This window comes from Macaca mulatta, chromosome 18, assembly GCF_049350105.2.
Source record: "Macaca mulatta isolate MMU2019108-1 chromosome 18, T2T-MMU8v2.0, whole genome shotgun sequence".
In the NCBI taxonomy this organism is placed as follows: domain Eukaryota; kingdom Metazoa; phylum Chordata; class Mammalia; order Primates; family Cercopithecidae; genus Macaca; species Macaca mulatta.
In genome coordinates, this window is record NC_133423.1 from 80409237 (window position 1) to 80426717 (window position 17481).

The 17481-nt window shown below is 42.7% G+C and overlaps 1 protein-coding gene across 1 annotated transcript in view; it reads left to right on the top strand.

Annotated features, from left to right (window-relative positions):
• Positions 1–16423, top strand: part of TWSG1 (twisted gastrulation BMP signaling modulator 1) — a 115516-nt gene extending 99093 nt beyond the window's left edge. Inside the window, exons 6-7 of the transcript XR_013408078.1 lie at positions 14211–14344; positions 15803–16423. The gene's annotated coding sequence lies outside the window, so the exon portion shown is untranslated. The remainder of the gene's footprint in view (positions 1–14210; positions 14345–15802) is intronic.
• Positions 16424–17481: the final 1058 nt, after the last annotated feature.

The following is a 17481-nucleotide window of genomic DNA, read 5'->3' on the forward strand; positions in this document are numbered from 1 at the left end:
GGTTTGTGTTTAGATATTGCATCCCCAATATCTATATCATTATGTGTGTGCAAAGATTTCAAAATCCAAAAATTTCCAAAATTCCATACACTTCTGCTCTCTAGCATTTGGATAAGTGATAACCTGTATTAACAAGCAGTAATTAATTTTAAAATGTGCTATGAACACGGTGAAACCCCGTCTCTACTAAAAATACAAAAAAAAAAAAATTAGCTGGGCATGGTGGTAGAAGCCTGTAGTCCCAGCTACTCCTGAGGCTGAGGCAGGAGAATGGTGTGAACCCGGGAGGCGGAGCTTGCAGTGAGTCGAGATTACGCCACTGCACTCCAGCCAGGGTGACAGAGCGAGACTCCATCTCAAAAAAAAAAAAAAAAAAAAAAGTGCTATGCATACTTTTACATAGCTCATGGTTTCAGCAGCAAGGGTGATCATCTCTGCTTCATATCCAACATTTCACTAATCATCTATTTTATAAGGTTTCTTTTCCTTAATCCATATCACTCTGTTACAATACAAACTAAGGCACATTAAAATTTTAAAGAGTTTCTTGAGCAGACAGATTCATGAACTGGGCAGCACCAGACCTCAAGTAGCTTGAGGCACCACCAGAGGGACACTGGAGTTTTTACAACATGAATGCAGAAGCAGGGCAAAGAAATCCATCCAGTCAAAGTCCCTAGTTAGAAGTTAGTTCCGATTGGCCTAGAATGCAACCGTTGACACTGAGGTGGGTTTTGTTTGCTTACTAGGAAGCCAGGGTGCTGGAGCCTCCTCACTCTAGTGGCCTCCCAATGAATTATATGAATTATTTATTTAGAAAACTGATTCTCTTTCAACATTCCAGTCATATAATGAAAGTATTTTTGTTTGCTTTTTTCTTTCTTTCCTTTCTTTTTCTTTCTTTGCTTCTTTCTTTCTTTTTTTTCTTTCTTTCTTCCTTTTTTTTTTTTTTTTTTTCTGAGATACAGTCTCTCTCTGTTGCCCAGGCTGGAGTGCAATGGCACAATCATAGCTCACTTTAGCTTCAAACTCCTGAGCTCAAGCCAGCCTCCCACCTCAGCCTCCTGAGTAGCTGGGACTACAGGCATGTGCTACCACGCCTGGCTAATTCTCAGTTTTCTTGAAGAGATTAGGTCTTGCTGTGTTGCCCGGGCTAATCTCCAATTCCTGACCTTAAGCAATCCTCCTGCCTCAGCCTCCCAAAGTGGTGGAATTACAGGCATGAGCCACTGCACCAAGCCTATTATTATTTTTTTAATTAAAAAATTCTGGCTGGGCATGGTGGCTCACACCTGTAATCCCAGAACTTTGGGAGGCTGAGGCAGGTGGATCACAAGGTCAGGAGTTTGAGATCAGCCTGGCCAACATAGTGAAACCTCATCTCTACTAAAAATACAAAAAATTAGCTGGGTGTGGTGGGGGAGCACCTGTAATCCCAGCTACTCGGGAGGCTGAGGCAGGAGAATTGCTTGAACCAGGGAGGTGGAGGTTGCAGTGAGCCGAGATCATGCCACTGCACTCCAGCCCGGGCGACAGTGCAAGACTCTGTCTCAAAAAAAAAAAAAAAAAAAAGAGTTCCATATACAAAGATGTTTTCATTTGTAATATGAGTTGGTCTCATATCCGTTATAAACTCCTTTGCCTCTGTTAGCCAGATTTCAATTGTGAGCAGATACTTTTTATCACTGTTGAGCTTCATAGAATTTCACAGCCGGTAAGACTAAGTTGATCTGGGTGCTTTCCTTATATATGTATGCTATGGTTTGGATTTGTGTCCCCGCCTAAATCTCATGTCTAATTCTTTTTTTTCTTTTTTTTTCTTAAGATGGAGCCTTGCTCTGTCACCCAGGCTGGAGTGCAGTGGGGCGATCTCAGCTCACTGCAACCTCTGCCTCCCTGGTTCAAGCAATTCTCCTGCCTCAGCCTCCCAAGTAGCTGGGACTACAGGCATGTGCCACCATGCCTGGCTAATTTTTGTATTTTTAGTGGAGACGGGGTTTCACCATGTTGGCCAGGCTGGTCTTGAACTCCTGACCTCAAGTGATCCACCCACCTCGGGCCTTCCAGAGTGTTGGGATTACAGGCGGGAGCCACTGCGGCCTAATTATAATACCCAATGTTGGAGGATGGGCCTGGTGGGAGGTGATTGGATCATGGGAGTGGACTTCCCCCTTGCTAGTGAGTTCTCTCGAGATCTGGTTGGTTAAAAGTGTGTAGCACCTCCCGCTTCTCTTTCTTCCTCCTGCTCCAGTCATGTAATGCATGCTTGTTTCCCCTTCACCTTCCAGCATGATTTTAAGTTTCCTGAGGCCTCCCCAGCCATGCCTGCTGTATAGCCTGCAGAACCATGAGCCAGTTAAACCTCTTTTCTCTATAAATTACCCAGTCTCAGGTAGTTCTTTATAACAATGCAAGAACGGACTGATACAGTGTATTTATATGAAGTGCTTCTGAAGACAAACTGCCTCTGAACTTCATCATCTAGGGCACAAACATCACCAAGCTGGAGAACACCCTCGGCCTGCTGCAGCTTCCTTGACATCGTCTTGCATAACTTCCTCCGGCGGCCTCACTTCAGAGACGATCCCTGGTCCATGAAAAGCAGAAGGCAAGTGAAAATGTACACATAAGCCCACGACTCATTTCAGCAAGCCAGGCATCTCTTTCCCTTTTATCATTACACAAGTAAAGCATGAATTCATGCTGATTGTAAAAAAAAAAAAAATGCAGCAAGGCAGAAATACATGGAGCAAAAAGTGAAAGCCCCTTCATCACACCTTCTTTCCATCTCCTTCCCCTCCCAGACGTCTCTCAGAGTATTTATAGATTCCACAGATGGAAGACCTCCCGCCCCAGCTCGGCTCCACCCCACCCCTGCACTCCTAGGAAGACCTCTCCTTCTCATTCCCCAAGAGCACAGATTTTATGCTGGAGAATTTCTAGAGTGGAAAAGGAGGCCCAGGTTTACAAACTGAAGGGGTCCCATAGATACCGCAGGCAGAGCGGGAAATCCAAGCATGAGTCTGTAGAGGGGGAGGTGCAGCCTAGTGGCTGGCGGCCGGCGGGCAAGCAGAGAGGCTGCAGGCAGGCAGCTTTGGGGACAGTGAGGAGGATGTGAGTAGCTCAGACAGAGGCGAGGGCACACAGAGGCCTCCCTCCCAGGGAACAGCTCCAGCTTTAGGACCTATCTTTTGCAGCTCAGGGTTAGCAAGGACGTGGACTCTTCTAAGCCTTCCTTTGTGTCTTTGTGTAACTGCCTTTGTCTGGGGAGCCCCGGGGGCTGCAGCTGTCAGGAGAAAGCGGGCCCAGCCTCAGCCAGGCCTGCACGGCGAAGGGGCAGCCCACTCTCTGGAAACAGGGAGGACCCAGCGCAGAGCAGCGTTCCCCAGCAGAGGACAGTGAAATGGGCCCGGACCTGCCTTAGGGGTGGGAAGAAGCTGCCCTTAAAAAGGGGTTACAGGCCGGGCGTGGTGGCCCACACCTGTAATCACAGCACTTTGGGAGGCTGAGGCAGGCGGATCACTGAGGTCAGGAGTTCGAGACCAGCCTGGCCAAAATGATGAAACCCCCGTCTCTACGAAAAATACAAAAATTAGCCTGGCGTCATGTCGGGAGCCTGTAATCCCAGCTACTCGGGAGCCGGAGGCAGGAGGCTCGTTTGAACCCCAGAGGCAGAGGTTGCAGGGAGCCTAGATTGCACCACTGGACTCCAGCCTGGGCAACGGAGTGAGACTCTGTCAAAAAAACAAACAAACAAACAAACAAAAAGTAGGAGGGGTGGGGTGTGTTATGAAAGTTGCTGGTACCGAAACGGGGTCACTTAGGTCAAACTCTAAACTCTAGCAAAATGGAGTTGCAGGGAGGCCATGAAAAGCCCTCATGCCCACATGCTCGCCACCGAACCCATCTCAAGATGTTCCTGCACGTAGACCCACATCAGGACTGGTTGCAAGGACTTGTGGAGGCTGCAGTATTCCAGATCCGCCACCAGCACAGGATAGTGACCTGGCAACGGTCGCCTCCACCAACAAACAGACGACAGTTCCTGCAGCGAGCTTCTGTGACCTGACAGTCTTGTTTCAAAGCAGCGTGCGTGGACTTCTCTTTGTCTTTTAAACCTTATGAGCCATCATGGCACACGCTTCCACAGATTGCAATCCCTTGCATAGTCCCAAATGAGCTCATTTGTTTCCGAGTCTGTCTCTCTGAGTTTCCTCTTTAGGTTGATGGCATGATTTCATTTTTTTTTTTTAACTATGTATATACACAGATATATAATTTTTAAAAACTGTAAATGGAATCCTGTTATTTTTCTGTGACTTGCTTTTGCCCTTAATAGACTACAGCATTTCACATTGCTAGATGTAGAGCCATCTTGGATTTTTTTAAAGGAAAGCTGCCTATCTTTCATAATTAGAAGGCTCCGCGGGGCGCGGCGGCTCACGCCTGTAATCCCAACACTTTGGGAGGCCCAGGCAGGCGGCTCACTTGAGGCCAGGAGTTAGAGACCAGCCTGGCCAAAATGGTGAAACCCCATCTCTGCTAAAAATACAAAAATTAGCTGGGCGTGGTGGTACGCACCTGTAATCCCAGCTACTCAGGAGGCTAAGGCAGGAGAATTGCTTGAACCCGGCTGGCAGAGGTTGCAGTGAGCCAGGATTGCTCCACTGTACTCCAGCCTGGGTGACAGAGTGAGACCCTGTCTTAAAAAAAAAAAAGAAGGCTGTTGGTGGGCCGGGCATGGTGGGATTACACGCCTATAATCTCAACACTTTGGGAAGCCAAGACCAGCACATCACATGATGTCAGAGTTTGAGACCAGCCTGGCCAACGTGGTGAAATCCTGTCTCTACTAAAAATACAAAAATTACGGCATGGTGGCGTTTCCCAGCTACTGGGGAGGCTGAGGCAGGAGAATCACTTGAACCTTGGGAGTGGAGGTTGCAGTGAGCCAAGATCTGGCCACTGCACTCCAGCCTGGGTGACAGAGGGAGCCACCATCTCAAAAAAAAAAAAAAAGAGAAAGAAACAAAAGGCTGTTGGCGGTGCTCCTTTGTTTCCGGCAGCGGATTTAGGATTAAGAAGCAGTCTGTGTAAAGGATGGGGAGGGCTAGGGAGAGTGAGGCCTTCGGTGAGACCACTCACCCAGACGTGCAGTGACCTGCTGGAGCCTGCCTCTAAAACCCCCTTTCCTACTAACCAGCCCATGTCCTGGGGGAGCAACCTGCATGTCCTCAGCCCCTACATCTCTGCAAAGGAGAGATTGGGGAATGTTGAGTGGAGATCCCCAAATTCCATCATTTTGAAAAATACTTTTGTTTCATTTTAGTTTTCCATTGCACAAGCCTATTAAACTTTCAAAGAAGGTTTAATGATGTTAAATGGCCTTCCTCTTCCCTTTTATGTCATTTGCTCTCTTTTTTGAAGGAATCAAAGACAAACTTCAAATGCTGAGAATGTCAACTTCATCCAGTTTAATGCTTTTATATGTGTTGCCAAGAAAGAAATTCCCAGAAGCAAAAATGTCGAAATAATCTTTGTGAAAGGCAAAACACAAAAAACAAACACAAAAAACCCAAAAGCCTATTTCAGATGTCAATGGTCAGCAATATTATTGAAAAATAATTATCACCTTTGAAAATTATGTTTCTTAAAATTAATTTCCCTAAGATCACAGTTGGGCTTTCCTTTCACAGAACTATCAAACAGCTTCTGATATCAAAATAACTGGCAATTTGCTTTTCCTAGGGCAGTGCTGAATTTCCTTAGTAGTTAGTTAGCTTTTATAAGTTAATAAAGTGTGACAATGCCATGAATGTTGGAGCAGGGTCAAAGACAGGAAGCCGAGTAGATGTGTCTTTCGTGGTCCCGGCTCTGTTTTCATGGCCACACAAGTGCCGTGGCTTGCCTCGTGGATGGGAGACCCTGTGAGCCAGATACTGAGTCAAAATTTGAATTTTTCTAAAGTTAGCACAGAGGGGATTTCACAAAGTGTAATTCTCTTGGAAGAAGGGCTGATGTCATTTTTAAATTGTGTGAAATTAAATCATGCAAACTTAAAGCTATTAGAACCTTAAATTATTCTGAGCCTTGAGAAGAATGTGGCTATGTGGTCTAAGTTACGTGGCATGCAGCTGCAACTTCTGCCTTTTTTCCTGTAAATAATTAGGAAGACCAGGTAGCACCAGAATCAGGGCCCCTCAGACCATTACCCCTCCTCACAGAGAAATCATCTTCTTTGGAATGTAGCAATCTGTAGTCAATCAAATTGCTGTAATATATGCTCTGATCTTGTATAAAAAATGTTACAATCCTGCTAAAACTTTTCTGTCTCTGCCTATATAAGGGAGACATTAGCTTCTCCACTTTATTTATTTATTTATTTATTTTAGATACAGGGTCTTGCTCTGTCACCGAGGCTGGAGTACAGTGGTGCCATCATAGCTCACTATAACCTTGAACTCGTGGGCTCAAGTGATCCTCCTGGTTCAGCCCCCTGAGTAGCTGCTGAGACCACAGGCACGTGCCACCATGCCTGGCTAATTTTTTTTTACTTTTTTTAGTAATGGGGTCTCAGTATGTTGCCCAGGCTGGTCTCAAACTCTTGGCCTCGAGTGATCCTCCCGCCTTGGCCTCCCAAAGCCTTTTGGGATTACAGACATGAGCCACCACGCCCAGCCAACATCTCTACTTTAAAATGCTGACCCTATTCATCTGGAGTCTGCATTTACCGGGTGGCTATCTTCAAGCTTTGCACTAAACTCTACACTTTCATCCTATTTTCTGAATTTCACTATTTAATATTGACTACTGTAAAACTGAATTTCAAATTCTCCTCCCCACTATAGGGTGATAGAGCTATCCAGGGGGAATGGCTCATCTGGGGGAAAGGGGAAGCCTGAGAATTTTCGAGCAGGATTTCCCAGTCCTGAAGAGGGCGCTCCTGGTGAGTCCTGGGATGATTTCAAAGCAGTGACTTTGGCAATCAGGTTTATTGGAGCTTTATTTATTTATTTATTTATTTATTTATTTATTTAATAGAGCAGGGCTTTATTTACCCCAACAGAGGGCTAAAGGGCATACACTTGATGACAATAGAACGGTCATTGTTTTTATTCCAGTTTTTTAAAGACAGAGTCTCACTCTTTCCCCTAGGCTGGAGCGCAGTGGCACAATCATAGCTCACTGCAGCCTCAAACTCCTGGCATTAAGCAGTCCTCCCACCTCAACCTCCCTAGTGGCTGAGACTGTAGGTGTACGCTGCTATGTCTGGCTAATTAAAAAGCTTTTTTTTTTTTTTTTTGTAGAGACAGGGTTTTGCTATATTGCCCAGGCTGGTCTCAAACTCCTGGCTTCAACTGGTCCTCCCACGTTAGCCTCCCAAAGCACTGGGTTTACAAGCATGAGCCATTGCACCCAGCCCCAACTGTTAAAAATAATGCAGTAATTACTTTTAAAAAATTTCCCAGCACTTTGGGAGGCCGAGGCGGGCGAATCACGAGGTCAGGAGTTCAAAACTAGCCTGGCCAACGTAGTGAAACTTCGTCTCTACTAAAAAATACAAAAAAAAAATTAGGTGGCCATGGTGAAGGGTGCCCATAATCCCAGCTACTTGGGAGGCTGAGGCAGGAGACTCGCTTGAACCCAGGAGGCAGAGGTTGCAGTGTGCCGAGATCACGCCATTGCACTCCAGCCTAGGCAACAATGCGAGTAGACTCCATCTCACAAAAAAAAAAAAAAAAAAAATTTTTTTTTCAACCCTAAAACAGAAAGTTTGAGCCCCACCAAATGCTTTTCCAATAATTGGATCAGATGACCCAGTTCAAATATTAGTTACTCCTGTTAGTGGGCTTATTTGGTGGGTGGACTATTACACAGTTCTTCATTGTTTTACCCTTAATTTTATAAGGTTTTTTGTTTTTGTTTTTGTTTTTGTTTTTTGAGACGGAGTCTCGCTCTGTCACCCAGGCTGGAGTGCAGTGGCCGGATCTCAGCTCACTGCAAGCTCTGACTCCCGGGTTTATGCCATTCTCCTGCCTCAGCCTCCCAAGTAGCTGGGACTACAGGCGCCCGCCACCATGCCCGGCTAGTTTTTTGTATTTTTTAGTAGAGACGGGGTTTCACCATATTAGCCAGGATGGTCTCGATCTCCTGACCTCGTGATCCACCCGTCTCGGCCTCCCAAAGTGCTGGGATTACAGGCTTGAGCCACCGCGCCTGGCCTATAAGGTTTAATTTATATAAAACTACTGCTCCCGGCCTGGGGAACATGATGAAACCCCATCTCTACAAAAAATAGAGAAATTAGCTGGGCATGGTGGTGCACACCTGTAGTTCCAACTACTTAGGAGGCTGAGGTAGAGGATCATCTGAGCCCAGGGAGGTGGAGGCTGCAGTAAGTCATGATCACACCACTGCACTCCAGGCTGGGTGACAGAGAAAGACCCTGTCTCAAAATAAACAAAAAACAACAGCAAAACCCTACTGCTCAAAGTGAGAAGTGGAGTGAAAAGGCAACCCACCAGATAGGAAAATATATTTTCAAGTCATGTGTCTGCTATAGGATGAACATATAGAATATATAAATAACTCCTGCAACTCAACAACAAAAACAAAAACCTGAAACAACCCAATTTAAAAATGGTCAAGGGACTTGAATAGACCTTTCTCCAAAGAAGATATACAAATGGCCAATAAATACCAGGCACGGTGGCTCACACCTATAATCCCAGCACTTTGGGGGACGAGGTGGGTGGATTACTTGAGGTCAGGGGGTTCAGGACCAACCTGGCCAACATGATGAAACCCCATCTGTACTAGAAATACAAAAATTAGCTGGGAGTGGCGGGAGGCACCTGAATCTCAGCTACTCGAGAGGCTGAGGCACAAGAATGACTGGAACCCAGGAGGTGGAGGTTGCAGTGAGCCGAGATCATGCCACTGTACTCTAGCCTGGGCAACAGAGCGAGACTCTCAAAAACAAAACAAAACAAAACAAAAAGCAAATGGTCAATAAGCACAGGACTCATCATTAGGGAAATGCAAAGCGAAACCAAATTAGATACCGCTCCACACTCATTAGGATGACTATTCTTTCTTAAAAATACAGCAAATAACAAGTGTTGGTGAGGATGTGGAGAGTTGGAACCCTTGTGCACTGTTGGTGGGAATGTAAAGTGGTGCAGTCACTATGGGAGACAAGATGTTGGTTGCTCAAAAAAGTCAAACAGGCAGGACGCAGTGGCTCACACCTGTAATCCCAGGACTTTGGGAGGCTGAGGCGGGCGGATCACCTGAGGTCAGGAGTTGGAGATCAGCCTGTCCAACATGGCAAAACCCCATCTCTACTAAAAATACAAAATTAGCAAGGCATGGTGGTGCATGCCTGTAGTCCCAGCTACTCAGAAGGCTGAGACAGGAGAATCACCTGAACTGGGAAGGCAGAGGTTCAGGTGATCCAAGATCACACCATTGCACTCCAACCTGGGTGGCAAGAGTGAAATTCCATCTCAAAAAAGAAAGTCGGCCGGGCGCGGTGGCTCACGCCTGTAATCCCAGCACTTTGGAAGGCCGAGGCGGGCGGATCACAAGGTCAGGAGATCGAGACCATGGTGAAACCCCGTCTCTACTAAAAATAGAAAAAATTAGCCGGGCGCAGTGGCGGGCGCCTGTAGTCCCAGCTACTCGGGAGGCTGAGGCCGGAGAATGGCGTGAACCCGGGAGGCGGAGCTTGCAGTGAGCCGAGATCGCGCCACTGCACTCCAGCCTGGGCGACAGAGCGAGACTCCGTCTCAAAAAAAAAAAAAAAAAAGAAAGTCAAACATAGAATTACCATACGATCCAGCAGTTCCACTTCTGGGTATATACCCAGAAGAATTTAAAGCAGAAACTCAAACAGATATTTATGCACCAATGTTCACAACAGCCTTTGGAAATAACCCAAACGTTCATTGATAAATGAGTAAATGAAAAGTAGTATGGGCCGGGCGCGGTGGCTCACGCCTGTAATCCCAGCTCTCAGGGAGGCAGAGGCGGGAGGATAGCTTGAGCCCAGGAGTTCGAGACCTGCCTGGGTAATATAGCGAGACCCCGTTCTCCACAAAAAGGAAAAAAAAAAAAAAAAAAAAAAAAAAGACAAAAGAAAAGTAGTATGTACATATCATGAAATCATCTTTAAAAGGAATGAAATTCTGACATGTTACAACATAAAGGAGACTTGAATTATACTAGGTGAAATAAGCCAGACACAAAAAAACAAATATTGTATGATTCCACTTACATTGGATACCTACAGTAGTCAAATTCATAGAGACAGAAAGTAGAGGCGTGGTCACAGGATTAAGGCAGGGGCAGTGGGAAGTTATTTAATGGGTGCAGGGTTTCAGCTGGGGAAGATAAAAAAGTTCTGGCAATGTCTGGTGGTGATGGTAGCACAAGAATGTGAATGTACTTAATGCCACTATCTGTATGCTTAAAAATGGTTAAAATGGCTAATTTTAATGTTACATATATTTGACCACAATTTTTTAAAAGTGGGGAAGCATAAGGAATGCTTTGTTCAATCACAAACAATTTAACAAGGAACACAAAAATGATAATTTTTCAAGTTCCTGTCAAGATATTTTCCACTAGATCTATACCATATATTTATCTGGTCATAATTCTTACATAGCATATCAAACTATCTCTGGTTCTTCAAACATCGATGTTAAAAGAGAAAATACTACTATATAGTAAAAAAAAAAAAAATTCAATTTGGCTTTTTACTTAAAAAGAAAAGAAGATCTGTACTCACAATGTATGATTTCTGAACAAATGACAACCAATAGCACCAATAGCAGTTTGAGATCTTCTCTAGCTCCTCATTTAGAAACAAAACTGAAAAATTACAAAAATAAGCCAACCAGGTTTTCTAAAACCAAAAATTGCAAGCATTTGAAATAGCTGCTTTGGTCTATTTTCTGATGCCATCATGCAAATACATTTCCATCTAAATTTTTTCTCATTTAAACAAATTTGTATCAACATGATATATGTAAATTACTTTTAAAAAAGAGTACAGCTTAAAGTCAGCTGATGAGCAATGAAAAAAATAAAAAGTAAAAAAATCAGAGTATAGCAGGGTTTGTGATGAAAAGTCTATGTCTCCTTCCCACCCTAGGCCTACCCTCATAGGCAATCATTTTTCTATATTTTGTTCTCTTGATCATTACCTTCAGGATTCTAAATTTTATATTTCCATACTACTATTTTTAGATTAGATGGATAACATCTAACAAGTCCCTGCTCTAAAAGATGAGGATTTAACCCATACTATTGCCTTTCTCCTCTCAATTTTTATTATTATTTTGCTTATGTCTTTTTCTTTTTTTTAATCTTTGTAATTTGAAATGAAACACTTAAGCCTCTATTTCGTGATCCATTAACTTTATACAATATTCCTTGCTAATCCAGGATATAAGATTCTCTGCAACTTGGGTTCCAGTATTAAGTCTTCTGTGAATTGTCTATTGGTTGACTTTTTAAAGTTGAAAACCATTAAATAGCATGCACATTATAATAATATGTAGGTATTATTAATCAGAGAGCTTTTAAAAAATATGCTAAGATTCTGTTTCCTCCTCTATATGGTCAATGTCAGCACTCCAGTGTCAACTGAAAGAAGTCCTAGAATCATGGGCAAAAAATACTCTCTTCTAAAACACTATCAATTGCTCAAAATGTTACAATTACATTTTAGCATGTTTCATGTTTGAATCAGGACTATCCTGTACAATCTTCTGTTTTGCTTGGCATTTCTAATTGCCTTTTGCTTTTTTTTTTTTTTTTTTTTGAAATGGAGATGGAGGCTCACTCTGGTACCCAGGATGGAATAGAGTGGCACGATCTTGGCTAACTACAACCTTCGCCTCCTGGGTTCAAGCAATTCTCCTGCCTCAGCCTCCCGAGTAGCTGAGACTACAGGCATGCACCACCACACCTGAGTATTTTTGTATTTTTAGTAAAGATGAGAGGAGGGGTTCTCACCATGTTGGTCAGGCTGGTCTCAAAACTCCTGACCTCAAGTGATCCACTGGCCTCAGCGTCCCGAAGTACTGCGATTACAGACATGAGCCTCCACACCCGGCCTCTAAGTGCCTTTGTTTTATCTGATTTGAAAAAGAAGCATGTCTTCTTCTTAATAGGCTTCTAGGTCAGTTTAAATCTTTGTTGTATCCCATATCTTCCTTTCTCTTGGCTGTCTACATATTTCACTAATATATACATCCTCAAAATCTCCCTAAAAACGAATGTGTGGGTGCTATACTTTCTAAGTTCTTGGACGTGTACAAATATCCTAATTTTGCTTTCTCATTCAATTGATAGGTTGGCTATATATGGCATTTTAAATTGAAAATAATTTAAAATTGATATGATAGAAAACCCTGACTTACCACTTTTTCCTACAAAAAACAGTTTGTCTGTTTGTCTACCTTAGTATTTTCGTTTTTGCAGTTTATTTCTTGTATATCCAGGGGTCCTTAATTGCTCATATTTGCTGTCTAGCCAACGACTATGCCTCAAGGCTATCCTTCATTAAGGGCTGCTGTGTTGGTAGCAGAGACATTTTGGTGGTCAAGTCGTTTTTCCATTGATAAGGTTCTCTGACAGAAAAGATTATCTTATATCTAGTGGACTAGTAGCTTTGCAATCGGGGACCTTACCCCTGACTTTCTACCACTGCATGTCACAACATTCTGTAGCTAGTAAGGTAACAAACTCATTAATGCATCAAAAGTCCCAGAAATTGCTAAGATAACTAAAATAGTATTTCATGAGGATGTAAATTTCATTCAATAATAAGATAAATGGCCAGGTGTGGTGGCACACACCTGTAATCCCAGCATTTTGGGAGGCAGAGGCAGGCAGATCACCTGAGGTCAGGAGTTTGAGACCAGCCTGACCAACATGGCAAAACCCCGTCTCTACTAAAAATACAAAAATTAGCTGGGCATGGTGACATGCACCTGTAGTCCCAGCTACTTGGGAGGCTGAGGCAGAGAATCGTTTGAATCTGGGAGGTGGAGGTTGCAGTGAGCCCAGATCGCACCACTGCACTTCAGCCTGGGTGACTCTGTTTCAAAAAAAAAAAAAAGTAATAATAATAATAAATATAATAGCTGAGATGCCTGCTATTTCAAAACGACAAATGAATTATTGTTTTCAAGATACAGGTTTTAAAGGGACAAATGAGAAAATGTATATTAAGCAACTTTTAAAAAATAAACAGGAAAGTAGTATAAAATGACAGAAAAACTTTATATTGGCATTGTATCTCCTATCTTTTGAATCTAGATCAACTTCTGGATAAGCAAATTTGTTCGTATCCTTGATATTTATTAAAGCATAGATTTTTAAATATTAGCCTATTACATATTTCATGATTTTAGATATTTCCAATGTCAAACTTTCAAAAGTACATGTTTAACTCCTAATGATTCTTCAATTATTTGCATATCTTTTTTGTTTCTAATGTTGTTTACAAATGAACAAATTCTTTAGTTAGAAATGCTAGTTTAAGCCAGACATGGTGGCATGTGCCTTATAGTCTTAGCTACTCAGGAGGCTGAGGCAGGAGGATTGCTTGAGCTCAGGAGGTTGAGGCTGAAGTAAGCTGTTGATTGAACCATTGCACGTCAGCCTGGTGACAGAGTGAGACCCTATGTCTCCCCCCCGAAAAAAAAAAAGAAGAAGAAAGAGAGAAAGAGAAAGAAGGAAAGAAATGCTAATTTAGGTGAGAGATTCAATTATATATTATAATTAGACAAGAATCAACAAAGTAATGACTACTTAATTTGTTCTTAATTAAACTTTTTTTCATTCTTAGTCTTCCTAGAGCATGACTATTCAAATCAGGCTATACTAATCAGTCTAATCAGACTAATTAGAATATCTTATTCTAAAGGATCAAAACATAACAAACACAGCTAGATAACATCACATTGTTATGTTTTTCTTGCCTAATTAATTTTAACCAAAGAACATGGCATATATCAGCTGTTACATTTTAAAAGTCAAATTTGGGCTTATAACAATGGGTTTATGAAATATAAAATAATTATGAAAATTATAAAATAGCTATTAAAATGTTTTTTGTGTCATTATACTTAATTTCTCTCTTATACAGGCATACCTCATTTTATTGTGTTTTGCTTTATTGCCCTTCACAGGTACTGCATTTTTCACAAATTGGAGGTTTGTGGCAACCCTGCATAAATCAAGTCTATCAGCACCATTTTTCTAACAACATATGCTCACTTGTCATCTCTGTGTCAGCATTTTTTAGCAATATTTTAAAATTAAGGTATGTACTTTTTTAGACATAATGTTATCGCACACTTAGTAGACTACAGTGTAGTGTAAACATAACTTTTAAAAGGTTTTTTATGTTAACTTTATTTTTTCAATTGAATAATAATTGTACATATTTATGGGATACATAGTGATGTTCTGATATATATAATATGTAGTGCTCAGATTAGGGTAATTAGAAGATCCATGATCTCAAACATTTATCATTTTTTTGTGTTGGGAACATTCAATATCCTCCTTCTAGCTATTTGAAACTATGTATTATTTGTAACTACAGTCATACTACAGTGGTATGGAACACTAAAACTCATTCCTCCTATCTCACTGTAATTTTGTATACTTGGACAAATCTCTCTCTATCCCCCCTTCCCTATACCCTTCTCAGCCTCTAGTAACCTCTGTTCTATTTTTTACTTCTATGAAATAAAAAAAATTTTTTTTGATAGAAACAGGATTCTTGCTATGTTACCCAGGCTGGTCTTGAACTCCTGGACTCAAAGGATCCTCCTGCCTCAGGGTCCCAAAGTGCTGGTATTACAGGCATGAGCCACCGTGCCCAACCAAGATCAACTTTTTCTAGCTTCCACATATGAGCGAAAACATGTGGTGTTTAACCTTCTGTTCCTGCCTTATTTCCCTTAACATAACGTCCTCCAGTTCCATCCATGTTGCCATGAATGACAGGATTTCACGCTTTTTTATGGCTGAATAGCATTGCATTGTGTAAATACACCACATTTTCTTTATGCATTCATCTGTTGTTGGACACCTGGTTTGATTCCACATCCAGGTTATTATGATTACTGCTGCAATAAACACAGGGGCACAGATGCCTCTTTGATACACTGACTTCCTTTCCTTTGGGTAAATGGGTGGCAGTGGGATTGGTGGGTATGGGTAGTTCTATTTGTAGTTTTCTAAGGAAGTTTCATACTGTTCTCCATAGTGGCTGCACTAATAACTGGGGAATCTGTTATTATTAATTGTACTAATAACTGGGGAGGATGGGAGTCTTTTCACCTTTCTGGCAAATTTTCTCTATGCTTGGAATTATTTCAAAATGAATCATTAAAAATAATTTTAAAAGGAGAACAGGGCAGGAGAAAGTCAGAGGCAGTGAGTATAGAAAACAGAGTTTTACTATCACAAGGAGAGTTAAGAAGAGTTTAATCAGTTTCAGCCTTCAATCTGTTTCCGTTGACACCACGCGGATCCAAGAGGAGCGCCCCCAATAAAACTCAGCCCCAAACACAGATCTGTGAGCTAATGAGATGATTCTTGCTCTTTTAAACCACTGTGTTTTGGGGTAGGTTGTTAGTAGCAATAGTGACTGGAGCAGAGCTCTCTGGGTTTTCGTTTATGAATCTTATAACAAGCAGACCTCGTTTTATTTTGCTTCACTTTGCTTTGAACAAACCTTCAACTTTTGTTGTTTATCTGTGCTTCACAGACACCACCATCTTTTGCAAATTGAAGGTTTGTGGAAACCCTGCATAGAGGAAGTGTATCGGCACCATTTTCCCAACAGCACGTGCTCACTTTGTGTCTCTTTTCACATTCCCCTGAAGAGGGAAACAGCACAGGCCTGGGCAGTTCAATGCTTCCATAGTGCACCTCATTGCATGGACATTCCCCTGAGGCTGGTGGGCAAGTCAGCGCCAAGCAGCCCATTCTGTGATCAGCCCATCCCCCATGGGAGTCTTGTCCCTTGGTGGCAAGTGTTTCCATAGTGCTATAGAATGGATAGTTGTCCCCTCGAAATCTCATGTTGAAATTTGATCCCCCAAGTTGGAGGTGAGGCCTGGTAGAAGGCATTTGGAATCCAGGGGCAGATCCCTCATGAATGGCTTGGTGCCATTCTCTCAAAAGTGAGTTCTCACTCTTAGTTCCAGAAAGAACTGACTGTGAAAGAAGCCGGCACCTCCCTCCCTCTTTTCCTTTCTCTCTCCTGCTCCCCTTCACTTTCTGCCATGAGTGGAAGCTTTCTGGGGCCCTCACCAGAAGCAGATGCCAGCACAATGCTTCTTGGACAGCCTGCAAAACTGTAAGTGAAATAAACCTATTTTCTATGTAAGCGACCCAGCCTCAGGTGATTATTTTATTGCAATGCAAAATCGACTAAGATACGTAGCCTCTAGGTGTCCAAGCCATGCTTTTCTTATCTAAACATGCAGAGAAACGAATAGCCCCCTGCAGTCATAACCACTCATTATAAACCTCCAAAACTGCAGCCCTCACTGGTGACTTTTCAGCCACTGCACACCCAAAGATCATGTTCTCTCATAGCACAAAGGCATCCCTGGTACTCCCAAAGCTAAAGAGACCAGAGAACTGACTCATAAGAAACAATAAATCTTTCTGAGTTTCTCTTCAAAGGGTTTAGCCTGTTGACTTCCCTACACTTTGTTCTCAAACTCAACGTTCTTGTTCTTCCTTGCCCCTACTCACCGTAAACAGCCTTCCCTTTCACATCAGCTCTAATCAGTAACTCACATCTGTTCCCTTGGTTACCTGTACCCATTGTTCCCCCGAAACTGCACGTCTCACTCAATCCACCTCTGTACCTCACGTCCCCCTCCCCTGCTATATTTAGGAAAATATGTACAAGTAGCCAATCAGGTCAGCTCAAATTGTGCAGTCCGACCCCAGCCCATGTGGCTGTGGCACAGGGACAGGGACTGCATTAAGCATAAAAATCCCCTGGTGTCCTTTGTTCTGTGTGCACTTGTGATCTTGATTGACGTGAGTGACACCCTTCTGCAGAAGTAAATTGCCTTGCTGAGAGGATTAAACTTTTGCCTGAGTGCTGGTTTTACTTTGCAGCACCAAGCATTTATTCCTGGAGTGTTTTATATCCAACATCACTGCAAAGAGAACAGAGCTCTAGACCCAAGAGAAACCTCCCCTCAACTCTTGGGACTCCATATGGAAGGCAGAAGACCCCCAAAAGGGGATGTGTGACACCTTTTTCTATGTTCTTAAGGGGTCTCAGGGTTGCTAGAAGTCTTCTCTAGATTCCTTCATGTGGTCTTGAAGATAGCAAATGAAGGAGGAGTGGAGTGGAAGGAAATTGAAAACTAAGTCTTAGAGGAGCCAAACTGGGGCAATTTCAAGCTTTCCAAAAGGCAA